Raw genomic sequence first — 18,449 nt, forward strand, 5'->3', positions numbered from 1 at the left:
CTGGAGAAGAGCCCCAGTAGTTGGGCCAATCCTGCCCACATGCGAGAGTCTCTTCGCCTCTGCATTAGCACCGAAACAGTGGCCTAGTTGAAATAACCCTCAAGTTCTATGTCCCCAAAAGAGCAAGTATCCTCCGTTGGGCCCTTTTGTTGTTATATGGCGAATGGGGGAGAAATCTCAGGAAAAACACCTCTATATAGCAACGGTGAATGGGAGTAGATTGACAAAGTATTTATTAAATACTTGTTATATGCTAGGCACCGTCTTCTTGTAGTCATGAAGTCCTGGTTCAAGTCCCACCCAAATATGATCTATAACTGACCGTGTGACTATGTGCAAATCATTCAGCTTCTCAGTGCCACAGGCAGTTATTGAAACAATTAAAAAAATAAACCAAAGCATTTAATCATTTGTTTGAAATTAAGTAAAGTGTCAGCTAGGTAGCACAGTACCTAGAGAACCAGGCCTGGAGTTGGGAGATCCTGAGTTCAAATGTGGCCTCAGACACTTCCAAGCTATGTGACCCTGGTGGAAACCCCAGCACATATATGCCAATGTCTTATGTCTTACTGATGCCATCTTAGGCAAAGCATTTGTCCTCTTGAGCCATCTATTCACTTGAATGATCACGAGACAAGAATGGATTATGGTTGAAAGCTCTTGTTCAGAAAATTTTATAGCATCAATTAGGAGGCAAGAGAACCCTCCAGCAAGCACACTGTTAATATTTGAATTTTCAAATAGAAAAAAAAAGATTTCATTTTTTCTCTTTTTTCTTGCCTCCTTTTTCTTTCTTATTTCATTTGAAACTTTTCTTTTCTTGTTGTACTCTTTATTTATCTTCCTTATCCTCTTGACCCCTTTTTGTTTCTCATACTCTTGCGCATTCCTTTTCCCTTTCTCATCTTTCCTGCTCTTTTCCCCCACCTTTGTCCTGCACCTCTTTCTTCTCTTGGTTGGCAATCTTATTGTTGATAAGACTGTTCAGGGCAGCCAATGAATGGGTAAGTGAGGCCACATACACCACCACCATCTTCAGGTAGAATACCTTCATAAATGCTTGCAGTTTGACATTAGGCAACAGTTTGAAGATGTCCTGCAGTTTGTAGATTATCTGGTGGTTCGTAGGTAATTTGCCCATAGCCACTTCCTCCAGGTAGCTTCTCATGTCTAGAAACCTAACATTCAATCTCCTTAAACCAGTGATGGGCAAACTATGGCCCTCAGGCCAGATGTATACCCCTGAAATGTTCTATTTGGTCCCTCAACATTATTCCCAATCTGACCAATACAATGAGTAGGATACAATACAATGAAACTTCGAAAGAGTTGCCTCAGAAACAGACCGACAGATGAGCATTTTCTTTCCTTTGGCCCCTCTTTAAAAAGTTTGCCCATCACTGCCTTAAACCATAGATCTGGTTGATAATTGGCTGGGAAATGGTGCCTATTGTAGTATCTTGGATATCAAGGAACAGATGCTCAACTTCATCTTCTTCTGCCTCATATGTTCCCGTGCTCTTGCCATTGGAGTTCCATCATCATGAATTTCTTCAAGTGAAATATATGCTTCTCAAGGAGAAAAAGGGCCTTGATATCTGTGCCTTATAATAGAGACTCAGCCTATTTTATGACACAGATCCTGACTTTGGCTGTCCAGTGAAGTCTATGGACCCCTTTTTGGAGTGTTTTTAAGTCAATAAAAATCCAAGCTATTACAAAAAAAATAAATATATGCTTCTGTTGGCTGTCCAAGATCTTTGGGTTTCACATCAATAATGACCAATACTGAGTTATGACAGTATCTCTTCAACAATGAAAATGCCATTCTTTGGGCCAATATGGTACTGCCCGACATTTTTTAGCATTTTCCTTAAATGTTCTATGCATGTTTTCCTATAATCAAGGTCAAGAAACCAGACGGAGTCTTCATTTTCATCTTTGCACAACTGTTGGATATATTATGTAACTCTAACTTCCATGCCTCTAAGAGGACACAAACAACATGACTCTTCTGACACCATGACTGCTACGCCCTACTGTCAGGGAGCGCATGCAGGAGTGACTCCCACCCTATAGACCACCACCAGCCCATAAACCAGTTATGGCGAACCTTTTAGAGACCAAGTGCCCAAACTGCAACCCTCATACCGCATATGAACCCCCAGCCTTACCCCAGACTGGGGAGGGAAAAAGAACTTCCATTGAGCTGCTGGGGAGAGGGGCAGGTGATATGGGAAATGTCCTCAGGCATGGTGGAGAGGGGGAAGGGAGCAGTTCACTCTGGCCATAGGTTCACCAACATAGCCATAGGCCAACCTCTTAGGGAATACCTACAGTAATGCTTGCTTAGTATCCTGCTTTTTTTTTCAGTTGTTTCAGCTCTATCCAACTCTTGAGGTTTCCAGGCTCATCTATCAGGGAAAAAAGAAGGTTTGTAGCACCTGGCTCCCTCCATGCCTCAAGCTAGCTCTAGATTTCCTTGAGTCTGAAAAACCACAATAGCCTTGCTACTCTACTTCTTCTGGTCTCAAGTGTGTCTGGAATACCACAATGGCAACCACAGCACCTCAGAAAGGACCACTGTCTCCTAGGGTACTGGTATGCCAGAAACACACTGGTGTTTCTTACAATGGTAATGGTAAGGGAGCAGGAAAACCACAAGAATAGCTGCCGATGGATCTCACCCAGCGAGGAGACTGAACTCCATCTTTGGGGCCTCCCTTTTCACTACCCAACCCTTTTTGCTGCTAGCTCCATTCCTTCTACAGTGCCCATTCCTAAGCCTGCTTCAGGCAACCTTTAATATTTGCTGCTGGGTAGAAACTGACCTACATTGGTAGAGGAAGTAACCTCTTCTAGAAGTTCCTTAGGGATCAAGTCTCAAGTTCTGTTCCTATTCCATAAAGTTTGCAAAGTGCTTTCTTTTTAACAATCTCACACTTTTAATTATCTCCAGGCTTAAGACTACACTAAAACTTTTGGGACACTGCATTTGCTGGATTGTTGAGCCTAAATTTAACTGGCTCTGGCCTCATTTAGTTTTACATTCAGAAAAGTAACTTCTCTGTCCAAATATATTTCCTTATAACAAAGATTTTTCTTTAAATAGAGAAACAGTTCAGTTTTAACTAATGACTTCAATCACTTCTGATTGTACATTCTCTATTACTCATGTGTAGCCTATCCCTGGTTTGGTATGGTTTTTGCTAGTAGTTCTTTGCATTTTTATTGTTGTCAATATGTATATCATTTTATCAACTCTTTGCTCTATAGGTTTTCTTGTATGCTGCTCTGAATCTTTCATATTTGTCAGTTATTACTTTTTTTTTTAAACTCTCACCTTCCATCTTGGAATCAATACTGTGTATTGGCTCCAAGGCAGAAGAGTGGTCGGAGTTAGGCAATGACGTTTAAGTGACTTGCCCAGGGTCACACAGCTAAAAAGTGTCTGAGGCTAGATTTGAACCTAGGACCTCCAGTCTCTAGGCCAGGTTCTCAATCCACTGAGCTTCCCAGCTGCCCCTCACTTCTTACTTTATAGTACGATTGCATTTCATTCATGTCCTAAGATTTATTGCCCAATTAATGGATATTTGCTTAGTTTACAGTTTTTACTATTACACAAATAAGATTTATAATTAATAATTTGCTATATATGGGTTAGTTCTTTGGTCTTCTTTTTTTTTTAAATCCTTACCTTCCATCTTGGAGTCAATACTGTGTATTGGCTCCAAGGCAGAAGAGTGGTAAGGGTGGGCAATGGGGGTCAAGTGACTTGCCCAGGGTCAAACAGCTGGGAAGTGTCTGAGGCCAGATTTGAACCTAGGACCTCCCATCTCTAGGCCTGGCTCTCAATCCACTGAGCTACCCAGCTGCCCCCAGTTCTTTGGTCTTCTTGTGGTACATGGTGTGAAGGGAAATGAAGGGTATGGACATTTTAATCAATATAAAGCAACATTCCAGATTGCTTTAGAGAAATTTAGAAAAGTCCACTAACAGTGGGTCTGTGTGCTTTTCCTTCTGTAGCCTCTCCAACACTGACCATTTCTATCTTTTGTCATCTTTTTCAATTTTTCAGCTTTTAAGGTCAAACAAGATTATTTTGACTTGTATTTCTTGTTAGTGATGTAGAGCAGTCTTTTCATGTGGTCGTTAAAAGCATGCAAGTTTTTTGAGAATTGTTCATTCTTTGACTATTTATATATTGGCAAATGGCATTTGGGAGTATATATTTCTGTTAATTCCCCATATGTCTAGAATATCATAACTTTTTCAACAAGAGATGATACAAAGTTTTTTATTCCTTGATCAATTGTTTCTTATCCTATTTGCAAAGGTTTTTTTTTTGTCTAAAAAATATTTTTAACTTCATGTCATGGAAATAATGTTTTATCTCTTGTGATTTCATCTCCTGTTTGGTTAAAAGCTCTCCCCATCTGTAGTTGTAAAAGGTGCCTGATCTTATTTTCTTCTAATGTTTTTTGTGACCTTTAATATTAAGGTCATATATTTTTAGCCTATTTGAAGGTAGGATATTGGTCTTAAACTCAATTTCTGTCAAACTATTATTTCTAGTTTTTTTTTTTTCTGAACTCTTCTCAAAGTTCTTCTCCAGGGGGGCAGCTGGGTAGCTCAGTGGATTGAGAGCCGGGCCTAGAGAAGGGAGGTCCTGGGTTCAAATCCGGCCTCAGACACTTCCCAGCTGTGTGACCCTGGGCAAGTCACTTGACCCCCATTGCCTACCCTTACCACTCTTCCACTTATATGTCAAAAACACAGAAGTTAAGGGTTTAAAATTAAAAAAAAAAGTTCTTCTCCAGGTAGTTTATTCTTGACTTTCTCAAACTCTAGGTTATTGAGTTTGTTGTTTCTAATTCCTGCCGAGATCAGTCTGATCTACCAATTTATTTTTCTATATTTTTAAAACTGGAATTAGGCAGTTTTGATGATTGCATAATGGTAGTATAATCTGAGGTCTAGAGGTGTCTCTGTCATTTTTTAGCATTTCCCTTGAGTTTCTAGAAACTTTGGCTTCTTCAAATCCATTGTTATTTTGTCTAGGTCTGCATATAGTTATTTCCTTCCCCTTAGCAGTTTGGCATACTTCTAAATCTGTAACTAAAGGTATCATTATTTTTATTATATTGCTTCCCAACTATGAGTTGTGAATAACCTTTCAAATATTTGTCATACTTTTCTTCTTTAAAGAGCATTTTGTTATTGTGTTTATATGTCCTGAGTGTATCTTTGTGGTTTTGATTTTATGCATTTATTTTATTTTGAATGTTTTTTTCCCTCTTTATTTCCTTCTGGATTTCAATATGTCATATAGAAATTCTGATAATTTTATGGATTTAATTTGTATTCCTTTACTTTCCTGAAGACATTATCATAGTCTGTCTTTTCAGATTCTCTTGGGTTTTCTAAGTAACCCATCATGTTATCTGCAGGAAGAATAATTTTATCTCCTCTTTGCCAGTGTTTAGACCTTTAATATATTTCCCTTATTGCTATTGCTGGTATTTCAAGAAGTATATCAGTATTGTAATGAATGGGCATCTTTGTTTTATTCATCAATTTATTAGAAAATCGGCTAGCGCTTTTCCCATTGCAAATATGCTAGCTTTTGTTTGTACATATGTATTTTCTTTTAAAATCATATCATTAAAAATGCTTCTGTGCCTTTGCTTTTTTGGAGCATTAGCATAAATTAGTGTTATACTTTGTTAAAGATTTTTCCTGCTGTCTGTTGATGTAATCATATGGTTTTAAATCATTTTGTTTTTGTTTTTAAACTGTTATCTTCTTTCTTAAAATCAATACTGTCTATTTTTTCCAAGACAGAAGAACAGTATGGGTCATGTGACTTGTCCAGGGCCACACAGCTAGGAAGTGTCTGAGGCCATATTTGAATCTAGGACCTCCTGTCTCTAGGCCTGGCTCTCAATCCACTGAACACTAGCTCCTCCTGGGTCCTTTTGGTTTTAATGTGATTACTTTTAATTGCTTTCCTAATGCTGATCTATCCTTATATTCTTGGTGTAAGTCCTACTTGATCATTGCTTTGGATAAGTAACTTTTTGGATAAGAGTCATTTTGCTAAGATTTTATTTAAATTGTTTGCATCATTAGTGACACTGGTTTTATTTTTATTTCTTGCTTTATCCTTCTTTAGGCATTAGGACTATATATTTATCTCATAAAAGAAATTTTGCAAGATATTTTGGGAAAAAATGGCATAGTATAGGTATTAATAGACACTTAAATATTTGACACACTTTCCTTGTAAAGTATTTTGGATCAAAGTCCTCCACTCCTACCACCTTCCCAACAGAGTTCATTTATAGTTTATTCAGCTTCATTTTCTGTAATTGGATTAAGATCTCTATTTCGATTTCTATTAATTTGGGTTTTAGATAATTTGCAAGTAACTCTTTTCTTTTAAAGTTTGTCTGGATGTAATTGTGAATAATAGGTTTTGATTATTTTTGTGTCTTCTCTGTTGTGATTTTGACTTTTTCATTTTTTATTTTGGCAATTTGATTTTTTCATATAGTTTTTAAAGAAGGTTAACTATAAGTTTATTGATTTTTGTTAGTCTTTTCAAGAACCAGCCATTTAGTTTTCCTTGTCATTTCTATAATCATTTTGTTTTCCATTTTATCTATCCTCTATATTTCAAAATGACCTCTTTTTACCCTTTGTGCTTTTTTTTTTTCATCATTCTAACTCATCCTTTTTTTGTCATTTCCTAGTATATTTGCATTGAAAATGTTTTTTTCTGAGGATTGCTTTAAATCTGGGGATTTTTTTCACCATCATTCTCTTTCATTTAGTTAACATTTCTGTGATTTGCTTTTTGACTCATTCAGGATGTCATTAATTTTTATTCTCTTTATATCAATAAAATGTTATGCTATTATATTTTGCTTGGATTCTTTGTATTAATTACTATTTTTAACAATATGGTATGTAAAGGATGCTTATGAATTTCTACATTTTTACATTTCTTTATCATTTTTTCTGTGTTCTGTCATAGCCAGTTCTTACAAAAGTGTGCCATATGATGCTAAGAAATATGCATATCTTTTAATGCTCACATTTTGATCATTGATCCTTATGTTAGATACATTTTGCTCTGAGAAATCTCTGGCTAATATTGCTCCATTGATTGCAGTTACCTTAATATTTCCCTTGTGAATTTAGGTGATATGGCATTTGGTACATATGTGCTTATTATTGTTGTTGATTTATTTTTGTATAATTTCTTTAAGTGTAATGCAATCTCCTGATATTCTTAATTTTCAATTTAATTTTGGTTTGTTTGATAGCATGCCAAGAATGTCTCCTTTGTTATTCACTGGGCACATGGTGAATTTTATTTTTCATTTTGTATACATTTTTATGTTGTAGATGTATTTCTTGTATTCAGAATATTCGTTCTTACCCATGATGCCAATCTGTTTCTTTAATTTTATTTTTCACAGGAGGAAGCCTGGAGTAGTAGCTACAGTCTTGAAATCAGAAAGATGTGATTTCAGATCCCACCTTTTGTACATACTGGCACATAGCCCCAAGGTAAGTCAATTAACCTCAGAGTGACCCAGGCAATTCGGTGAGACAATCAGCTCCAGAGCAGGTGTGGATCATTTGATCAGTAAACATTTATTAAGAGATTAGGCTGGGTGCTAAGTGCTAATTTATACTGAAGTGGGTTAGTAGCATGCTGGAGAGTCCTGGAACTCCAGCCAGTCTGCTTTTCAGTCCTTTCAGTCTTTTCTAATTCTTTGTGACCACATTTTGGATTTTCTTGGCGAAGATTCTGGACTGGTTTGCCATTTCGTTTTACAGCCCATTTTACAGATGAGGAAACTTAGGCAAACAGAGTAAAGTGATGTACCCAGAGTTACACAGCTAGTAAGTGTCAGGGACACGTTAGTTAAAATTAGGCCATAGGCAGTTACTAGTTGGGCAAGTCATTTAGTCTTAATTTCCCTCAGTTTATTTATCTGTAAAGTGGTTGTAATAATCACACCTACTTCTCAGGATTGTCGCAAGGGTTAAATGAGATAATAATTGTAAAGTGTTCATTGTAATGCTTGGCACATAGTAGATGTTATTTAAATGTTAACTGTTAATTAATTTAGAAGTTTTGGGGGCAGCTGGGCAGCTCAGTGGATTGAGGGCCAGGCCTAGAGACTGGAGGTCCTAAATTCAAATCTAACCTCAGACACTTCCCAGCTGTGTGACCCTTGACACGTCACTTAAGCCCCATTGCCTAGCCATTACTGTTCTTCTGTTTTTGAACCAATACACAGTATTGATTCCAAGAAGGAAGTTGAGGGTTTTTTAAAAAAAGAAGTTTCTTCACCTGGTTACCTATACTCTGAGAATCACAGTTCTGCCCCACCCCCAATCCACTCATGCTTAAAATTAAGATTGTTGGATTTTTTCCCCTTCATTTTATTTTCCTTCTTTTGTACTGATTTTTATTCCTTTCCTTTTAAGTCAGTGCTTTGATGCCAGGATTAGTTTTGCTTTGTTCTACTTTGATACAGGTCTATTCCCCTAGGTTTTCTACCCATTTATCTACCTTATCCCAAGTTCATTAAATTTATTTATTTATTTTCTTTCTTTTTATTTATCTCTTCCTCTTTCTGTTTTGATCCAACTCTTTCCTTCTATTCACTTCATCCAGTTCAGTAGTGTCAATGTGAAATCTGGACACCTCAATTTTACCCTTGCCCTTTGAGAAACCCCAGTACCAGGCACACCTGTTTGTTTGGGGACCCTAGTGTTGGTGGGATCTCTGGACATAGTTCCAATGTTGAGTGCCTTTATTTGTTTTAGAAGCTTCTCCCATTGTATTACAGCCCTCTCTCAGGAAGCCCAGCTCTTAGTTTGACCCTTTCCTTTGTAATTGTTATAGTTGACCACTCCCTGATATCCCTGAGTCTTGCAGTTTGTCTATGCAGGCTTGCCCTACCAAGTTCTTCAGAGGGTATAAAAGACGCCCAAGTTCTGTCCCTCTTTGGAGCTAGCATCCAGCGTGGTGACTTCTTCCAGGGATACATCCCCGGCCTCCCCAGGATGTAGGCCCTGTGTAAATCTTGGCACTGAGCTCTGTGTGGTGGCTGAATATTGGACCTATCCCTCTTCTGATTAAAGACTTGGGTCTATGCTTTTTCCAAGTTAACAGTAGGTAGTTCAAAACATTTCTTAGCTTCAAACCTATTATTTTCAGTGGCATTCTTTTGTACCTCCTTAATCCAAGAAGCATTCCATTGCCCCCCCCCCCCAATTTTCTTTTCTTTTCTAGTCTCTTCCAAATTTAGTTCTGATTGTATTGTATTGATGGCACAAGGTTGGGGGTCTAAGGTGTTCAGGGAGGCCTAGCACCTCTGGTGTGAAGGCTTGCTAATTCCTTTGCAGGGCTCCTCATCTTCCTTTGGTATTCACCTTTCCCCCAACTCTCGCTTGTGGTTCTGAGAAGCTGTAGCATGGGTAATGGCCACAGCCTCCATTACTGCATTTGCAGCTCTCATCCTCTTTAAAATCTTTCTCTTATTTCTTACTCTTAGAAATAGTATTTCATAAAGAAAACAATGTTAAAGTGGAGTTTCATTGAGTGGTAAGAATCACTTTGTGCCTGGAGTTGTTAGGCTATGGGAGGCCTAATTCTACCCAATATCCTTACTGTCATCACTCTTAAGGTAAGGATATTCTGTCTCTTTTTTTGTATCTCCCTTCCCCCTGCCCTGCTTCTTCCCCAACTACAGCTCTGGGTACTGGTTTCAAGTGAAGATTGGAACATACAGATATACCTTGGAGATGTTGTGGGTTTGGTTGGAGACCACTTCAATAAAGGGAGTCATAAGAAATTTCTGGTTTGCTAGTACATATAAAAGTTATGTTTATACTATATTGTAGTCTATTGAGTGTAAAAAAAAACAAGGTACATTCCTTGATTAAACTAATTTGTTCTTAAAAATTCTAACCATGTGTGCCCTCAGCAACTCATGATCTTTTTGCTTTTGGAGGGTCTTGCCTTAATGTAGATGGCTGCTTACTTATCAGGATGGTGGTTGCTGAAGGATAGGGTGGCTGTCGCAATTTCTTAAAATAATAATAAAGTTTGCCACATGAATGGATCTTCCTTCCACTTGAACACTTAGAGGCCTTTGTAGGTGATAGATCCATGAGGATCCTCCAGGCAGAAAAGAGACATGCTTTTGTAAAACCTGCCCCAGACTCCTGGCAAGGACCGAGTTGTGAACCTGGAGGTCCACAAATTACGTCATAGACATTTGGCTTTTCTTTTTTTTTAACCCTCACCTTCCATCTTAGAGTCAATATTGTGTATTGGCTGCAAGGCAGAAGAGTGGTAAGGGCTAGGCAATGGGGGTCAAGTGACTTGCCCAAGGTCACACAGCTAGGAAGTATCTGAGGTCAGATTTGAACCTAGGACCTCCCATCTCTAGGCCTGGCTCTCAATCCACTGAGCCCCCTGGCTTTTTTTTTTTAAACCCTTGTACTTCGGTGTATTGTCTCATAGGTGGAAGAGTGGTAAGGGTGGGCAATGGGGGTCAAGTGACTTGCCCAGGGTCACACAGCTGGGACCTGGCTTTTTTAATTAATTGACTTAAAACATTCCTGATGGACTGAAATATTATTGACCAGATTAACAGAACCTTAAAGTTTGATCTCAGACAGAATGACCTTCATACTTTTTCAATGCATCCTATTCAAATTCGACTCCCGGGAAATTCCTGATTAGTTATCACAAACTTTGAGTTATATCACTAGGACACAGTGACTTTCTCTCCTGTCACCAGCACTATCCCATGTCTTGGATAGAACACCAAAAAGAAACCTTGTAGATTAGTATTGTTGAATTTACTCCTTTATGCAGCTGCGTACCTTTAATTGGCCTGCATACTTTGATAAGGCTTGAATACTCTCAATTGACATATAGAAAATATGTATGTTATCCTTTCCTTGATGATTGATGCTCCAAGTAGCAATGGATACTTTTGACATGTAATCTTTTGCTTAATATATGTTCTTTGTTCTCAATATGGAAATTCTGGATAAATATAGTCTTTTATCCTCCAAACTGAGTTCCTTGTGACCGTACATCATGAGGCTCTCTCTTTCTGTTGCGCTTTGGTTTTGTGTCTCTGTCTCACTAACATAAACTCAAGCTGCAAACCTCAAAGACTCCTGCTGGACCGGAGAAGCTGTGAAGTTTGATCCCCAGGTATCTATCTCTCTGTAGTGCAGCCTACCCGGGCTTACAAACAGCTCTCTCTAAGAACTCCCTCAAGGGCCCCTATCATCAGCCCTTATCATGTAGGGTTATTCAGTGTCCTAATTTCAGTATTGTCCTGTCTCAGGGTATAAGGGAGGCTGGAGGAGTGAGAGAGAGATGAGAATGGCCAGTGAGTGGAACACTCAGAGCACACAACATTTAATGAATGAGTTTACCGTCCTATATGGGGGTGGTTCTGGGCTTCTGAAAGCAATTATAATGATAACCTCAAAGATTACTAATCATGGATCAGTACAGAAGATAGAATTGTAATGAAAAAGTTTGAAATATTGCCAGAATTGCCAAAATGGGACACAGAGACATGATGTTAATGTGTGCTATTGGAAAAATGCCGCTGATAGATTTGCTTGATACAGGGCTGCCACAGACCTTCAATTTGTGAGAAATGCAATATATCAGAGAAGTGCTATAAGGCAACATATGCCTGTATCCTCTCCTAGTGTGGGATACAATCCTCAAAGGTCCAAGATCTTAGTGCAAATTACAAGACAAAGTCTCTTAGAAGGTTCCTGTTTCTTACTATGGATATAAGCCTCTTTCTCCATAGGAATTTTCTTTAGGGGCACCCTTTCCATTTCCAGGGGAAAGACCCCATTTCCAGTTCCCTATTCTCCATTCCCCATTTTAGGCAAATATTTTGCAAAGGGATTATGAGCTGTTACCACCTTGTTATCACCTATAATTAAGCAAACTAACCTGGTGATAGTTTAGGAATCAAAACCCTCTTGCCTGCATCTAGAAATTGACCTGCCCTGTGTCCTGTACACACATACACACACACGGATGTACACACGCAGGCACACCCACCCCAAGGTCTTGAATTAGGAAAACCTAAGTTCAAATCTGCTCTCAGACTCTTGTTAATTATATGACTCTGGGCAAGTCACTTGACCTCTCTTAGTTTCTCTTAGTTTCCTGAAGTGAAAAATGGGAATAAATTATAGCACCCAACCAGCAAGATTATTATAAGGATCGAATGAGATGATATATATGTGTGTGTATGTATAAAGTTCTTGGAAGCATGGCTGACACATAGTAGGCACTTTGTAAATGCTGATTCCTTTCTTTCCTCTCCCCATTCAACTCTGTTGCCTCTATTTCCTTCAGCTTATTCTTCTACCGTCTTTGCTCTAATTGACACTAAAGAAATGCATGATCCCATCATTGTTCATTTGTGGATTTAGTGGAGGCATATTACCTGCTACTTTATATTTCTTAATTTCCATTTCTATTATTTTTCATCTTCCTGTTGTGTTATTCCCTATCAAAGAAGCGTTATTTATTATTAACATATTATATTTATTACTTCTATTTTATAGATTATGTAATATATAATATCACATAATATATAACATATCACATCCAATTATAATGTAATGTATAATGTGAGGAATAGAAAAGAGGGAACGAGAGATTTGCAAAGGGTCTGGGAATGCAAATACGTTGTACAGCAGATTGGCACATGCAAGGAACCATATGGGCTCCCATTCTAGAATGGGAGGAATGCTTAAAAAGGGACACTTGGATTCTGTGGGGGTCCGTTAATCTCTGGACACTGAGGAGAGGAGAAGGTTACTTCCTGTGGCCATTTTGTATCAGGTTACAGGAGGTAGCTGAGGTTCCTGACATATCTCGGAGGTTCCTGATATCAAGAGACCTTCTGTGATCCTGGAATCTGTGACACCAGTTTTTCATCCAGATCATCTTTTGTGTGTGAGCTGCAAGTAGCCAAAATCTCTATCCTAAAACTAAGCCAGACTATTGGTGCTCACACCTTTGGCCTCTAGCCATCCTATCTGACATACTGTACTGTGTTCCTGTTTAATAGTGGACCAGCTAGTCAGGACTAGGTAGCTAGATAATTTATTTTTAGGTAGAGAGTTAATGCAGTGAGTGTAGCCCAATGTTGTTGGGACCAAAGAGACCTTTGCAGGTCAGACTTGGGGGAGGAGATAAGAGTTTATTGGATCTAGGGTCTCCGTCTCCCTGGTTCACTTATCCATCCTGTGTTTTGTGAAATAAACCAAGTTCTTTGTTTATACCATGATGAGAGAGAAGTCAGATCGTGTTGCCACCATCCTACAGGAAGTGTGTGCTTCAGCCTGTAGTCGACCGATATTGGTTTCAACACTGGTCCAAACCTCAAACCCAAATCTAGTGACTTTTATCAGGTACCCCACTCACTTATTTTAATATGGACAATTAATGTAGTTTTTTTACTCTTCCTGATTCTTCAAATTCTTCTTACATCTTTATCTTTTAAGTTCTATTTTTGTACTTTCATCCTCTCATATCCTTTTGCCTTGCATTTCAGTTTCTTTAAAATAGTTTCATTAGTTAATTTTATGTTATTTACTTGTTCTTGAAGCTTTCATTTCTTTATACTTTTATGTACTTGGGAGTATTTTAGTTTCCTTTTTTTCTTTCAATAATGTCTGAAAGGATTTTGGTGGTTCACCCCTTTCCTGATCCCCCTTTCATCTCCCTCCATACCCTCTCTAATTGATTAGGCTGAACTCTGCGAGGTATATTATTTAGCACAGGGCCTGGCGCATAGTAGGCACTTAATAATTGTTTATTGACTGATGATCATTGACAGAAATGCATGTCTGAAAATACAAAAACCAAAAAGAACCGGATATGGAACCATGAATTTCCATGAGATGTAAGCAAAGAAAAGAAAGTAACTGATTGGGAATGCAAATATAAGACAGTAGAGGACAATCTGGAAGAAGAAAAACCCCACAGTTATCTGACTAAATGAAAGCATGTTCTCCATCCCAATAAAGTATGTTGAACTCCATGACAGAATGTATAGAGACAATTTAAGGATTCTAGAGACCACAAAAGAACAGGACATATAAAACCACCTGAGCTCCCTTCCCTTCTAGGAGATGTATTATCCAAGTTATCTCTGTGGATTCTGTCTCCTCGGCTAGTGGCTTTGGTTTGTATATAATTCATGTGTTGTCTTAGCCCTAGAACAGGGGTCGGTGACCTTTTTGGCTGTGAGAGCCATAAATGCCACATTTTTTAAAACGTAATTTCATGAGAGCCGTACAGTGCTCACAGTGCCGCTCCTGTAACAGAGCCTGAAAAAAATGGACTTTATGGCTCCTACAGAAAAAGCCATATCTGGCCCTCAAAAGAGCCAGATATGGCTTGAGAGCCATATGTTGCGGACCCCTGCCCTAGAGCCTTTTACTTTCCTTTTGCCAAATTTTCTTTCATGTTCCTGATTTGTTATTTTTCTCTCTGAGCTACTACTTCTTTGGGGAGATTCTCCACCGTGCAGTGCATGCAATGTTTTTCTCCCCTGCTGTTTTTGTTAATGTTGTACTGAGAGCTTTGACTTCTGACCTCATTTAATTCTTAATATCTTCTTTTTAAAATTTTATTTCCCTTTTATACCATTTTAGAGTTTCTTGCTGTTCTACAACCTCTCTGGAGTTAACACAATTCTTTTTCATTGGGGAATTTTGGTTTAATTTTCCTTTATAGAGTCATAATTGTTCGTTGTGTTGTGGATTCTTTTTATGCATTTCTCTTCATTTTCCTCATGTCTTTATTAGACTCTGTATTGGTTTATCTGCTTATAATCTCATGTTTTAACTTGGGCTTTATCTCATGACCCTTTGCCCTTCTACCATTCTTTGTCACTGATCTCATTTCTCTCCATATTCATTGATCCCATCTGCTACTGCCCATACCTCATATACCATCTTTCACCCCTTCCTCTTTTTGGAGTATGGGACACTTTTTAATTTCTTTCTAGGGGACTACCACCCTCCCAGTCTTCTCAATTCACAAATTCAGCATCATCTTTTACTCCTCAGTCCCCATCCAATGCATCACCAAATCTTGTCACTTTTCCCTCCATGGTAACAATCACATCCAAGTCCCCTTTACAACTTAAACAACTATCCACTTAGTTTAAGACCTCATCATTCCTTTTTGAAATATTTTCACCTAATTCATTACATATTTCCCAATTACATTCAGAACATTTTTTAAACCCTTAACTTCTGTGTATTGGCTCCTTGGTGGAAGAGTGGTAAGGGTGGGCAATGGGGGTCAAGTGACTTGCCCAGGGTCACACAGCTGGGAAGTGTCTGAGGCCGGATTTGAACCTAGGACCTCCCATCTCTAGGCCTGGTTCTCAATCCACTGAGCTACTCAGCTGCCCCCATTCAGAACATTTTTAACATCATTTTTAAAAATTTCGAGTTCTAAATTCTTTCCCTCTCTCTTACCCCTCTCTCCTCTTTAAGAAGGCAATTTGAAATCAATTATACATGTGAAGTAGGTCAAAATATGTTTCCATATTAGCCATATTGCAAAAGAAAACAGAAATGGAAAAAAAATCCCCCCAAGTACAATAAAGTTAAAATGTCTGTTTTAATCTACATTCAGAGTCCATCAGTTCTCTCTTTGGCAGCAGATAGCATTTTCCATCATGGGTTCTTTGGAATTAAGACCATATCACTTCTGCAGACTATTTCATTTGCCCCCTAACTGACCACTCTATCTCAAGTCTCTCCCTTGTCATTCTCGTTTAGTCATTTTTCAGTGAAGTCTGGCTTTTCATGATCCCTTTGGGTATTTTCTTGGCAAAGATACTGAAGTGATTTGCCATTTCCTTCTTCAGTATATTAAAGCAAAAAGAAGTTAAACAACTTGCCCAGGGTCACACAGCTAGTAACTATCTCAATTCAGATTTGAACTCAGGTCTTCCTGACTTCAGACCCAGCACTTTATGAACCGTGCCATCTAGTTGCCTTGGCTCTGATTGTCCTCTAAGCAAGAAATGTATTCTCTCCTTAGTTCAAGCACTACTTTCATCATCTACTAGTGTACCATTCCCTTCCCCAAACTACCTTTAATTTTCTTCTATTTGTTTTTAATATTGTTTTCTTTGCAAATTAGAATTTCTTTCCTCTTCTGTAAGACAGTACAGTGTCTCCTCAGTTATTTTAGTTTAATAGGCTTTAAGGGGACCTTGTTCCCACTGGTTCTCTTCCCTTCACCCTTTGGTTCCCTACCTTCCTGTTTGTTACCCATTTCTCCAATTTTAGAATTTTGCTTAATGATTCCTTTTAACAAATTATGTAATTCTTCTACTCTTTTTTCCCCTCACTTAACTAGTGTTTTGTTGGTTAATTTCAAGAATTCCATTTCCTGTGCCTTTTTCTAACAAGAATTCCTTTCTTGTTAGAGAATTCCTCTTCATTATTTATATCCCATTTCAGTCTATTTAGACTTTTATCCTTTGGTTCATAGCCTTTGTAACTATTTAGTTCCTCTTTGGTCTCTGAGTTTCTCATGGAATTAAAGTTTCTAAGGCTGCTATTTGGACTTCCTTCTTCTAGAGAGTTTCAATGGTATTCACTTGTAGATCTTTCCTCTCAGCCCCCCTTTTTACTGTTGTGCCTCATACTCATAATTATCAGTTCCTGTAGTTTTTTCACACAAGTAGATATTTTCCTATGCCCCTCTCTGTGCAGTTTATTATATAGCCTTTTGTTTTCCCAATAGTCATTTCCTCCCATTTGCCTTGAAATCTCTTTTTTGCATCCATACCCTCCAACTCTTTGGGGTGTTGGTGACGTCCAGAAGCTCTGATTCTCCTTCCCCCGAGATAGACCAAGTGGTTTCTCTAATTAATGATAAGTGGTATCAAATTCATGTGGGTTACACCCATTGTGAGGTGATGATCTTCCTTTATAGAGTATTTCTCTTCTCCATGGAAACACTTGTTCATGGTACTAACTCACATCAGTGAAACTCACATCCATTTTCTTTCAATCCCTCTCTTTCCTCTCCTCTTTGATTCTCCTGTAGGCTCCCTTCTTCCTGAGAGACTAAGAATTTTTTCCTTCATTGTTCACATTTGATTTGTTTAGGAGAGATTACATATTCCCCCAGGCCAGTGATGGGCAAACTTTTTAAAGAGGGGGCGAGGAAATACTTATCTGTCAGTCTGTTTTTAGGGCAACTCTTTCAAAGTTTCATTGAATTGTATCCTACTCATTGTGTTTGTCAGATTAGAAATAATGTTGGGCGGCCAGATAAAACATTTCAGGGGGCTGCATCTGGCCTGCTGGCCGTAGTAGTTTGCCCATCACGGCCCTAGACCATTTTTCTCCCCTCTCTCCTTTTATGTACTCTCCCATTTTTCAATTTAGTGAGATGGACTCATCTACAGGCAGGTTGTTCTGAGGTTTATTCCATGTTCTTTCATGCCCTTTTCACTGCCATCTCACTCTTGTCTCCTTGTGTATATTTGGAAAGAATCTCTGGGTAATTTTTCTGTCCTTATAAATTTTTGCAGTCCTTTATTGCCATATCTGTTCTCTCTTCTTGTATTTCAGTGGTCTAGGTTGTTTGACAAACAAATCATTTCTTCAGAATGGGTTTTCCTTCCACTATTTTTGGGAACACTTTTAATTTTTTAATTGAATGTTCCTCTTTTTTTTTCATTAAGGCTCAGATTTGTAGGGTAGGCCAATTTGGAATGCATCTCGGGGATTGGAAAAAATGTGTAGCCCTCAATCTTTTTGGTCCCATGATCAAAAAGTGTAAGTGCTGGTAGCTCCATGTTGTAGATGAGGAACTGAGGCTCAGGTTAAGTGACTTGCCCAGGGTTATACAACTGATGCAGAATTTAGACTTGGGTCTTTGTGTTGCTTAGTTAAATGTTTTCTCCAGGATTTTAACAGTCACATGAGAAGGGGATTCATTTCTGGTATGGGGGCAAACAATTTGATTTGCATGGATTTCTAAGGAAGGATGGAACTGGAAAAGCTAGCAATCTAATTTGACTGCAGTATCCACTGAATAATTGGAGAATGGTACAACATGAGGCTAGAAAGGAGACGTTTATAGTTTTAATATTACAAAGATGTACCTCACAGCTTCTGCTCCAATCCTCTCATTTTATAGGAGGACACTAAATAATGCTACTTTCTGAAGCTCTTGATTGACAGGGGAAATGAGTAGACCATAGGGATAAAGATGATCTCTTTTCTTCTATGCTGGCCTTAAGATCATAGTTTCATGATGAAGGCATTTAGTCACATCTAATTTTTCAGGTGAGGAGACTGAGGTCTCGTGA

The 18,449-nt window shown here is 38.4% G+C and overlaps 1 pseudogene; it reads right to left on the reverse strand.

Moving 5' to 3' along the window:
- Positions 1 to 757: 757 nt before the first annotated feature.
- LOC123253482 lies at positions 758 to 9,527 on the reverse strand (annotated as a pseudogene).
- Positions 9,528 to 18,449: the final 8,922 nt, after the last annotated feature.

The sequence above is a fragment of the Gracilinanus agilis genome, chromosome X, assembly GCF_016433145.1.
Source record: "Gracilinanus agilis isolate LMUSP501 chromosome X, AgileGrace, whole genome shotgun sequence".
NCBI lineage: Eukaryota > Metazoa > Chordata > Mammalia > Didelphimorphia > Didelphidae > Gracilinanus > Gracilinanus agilis.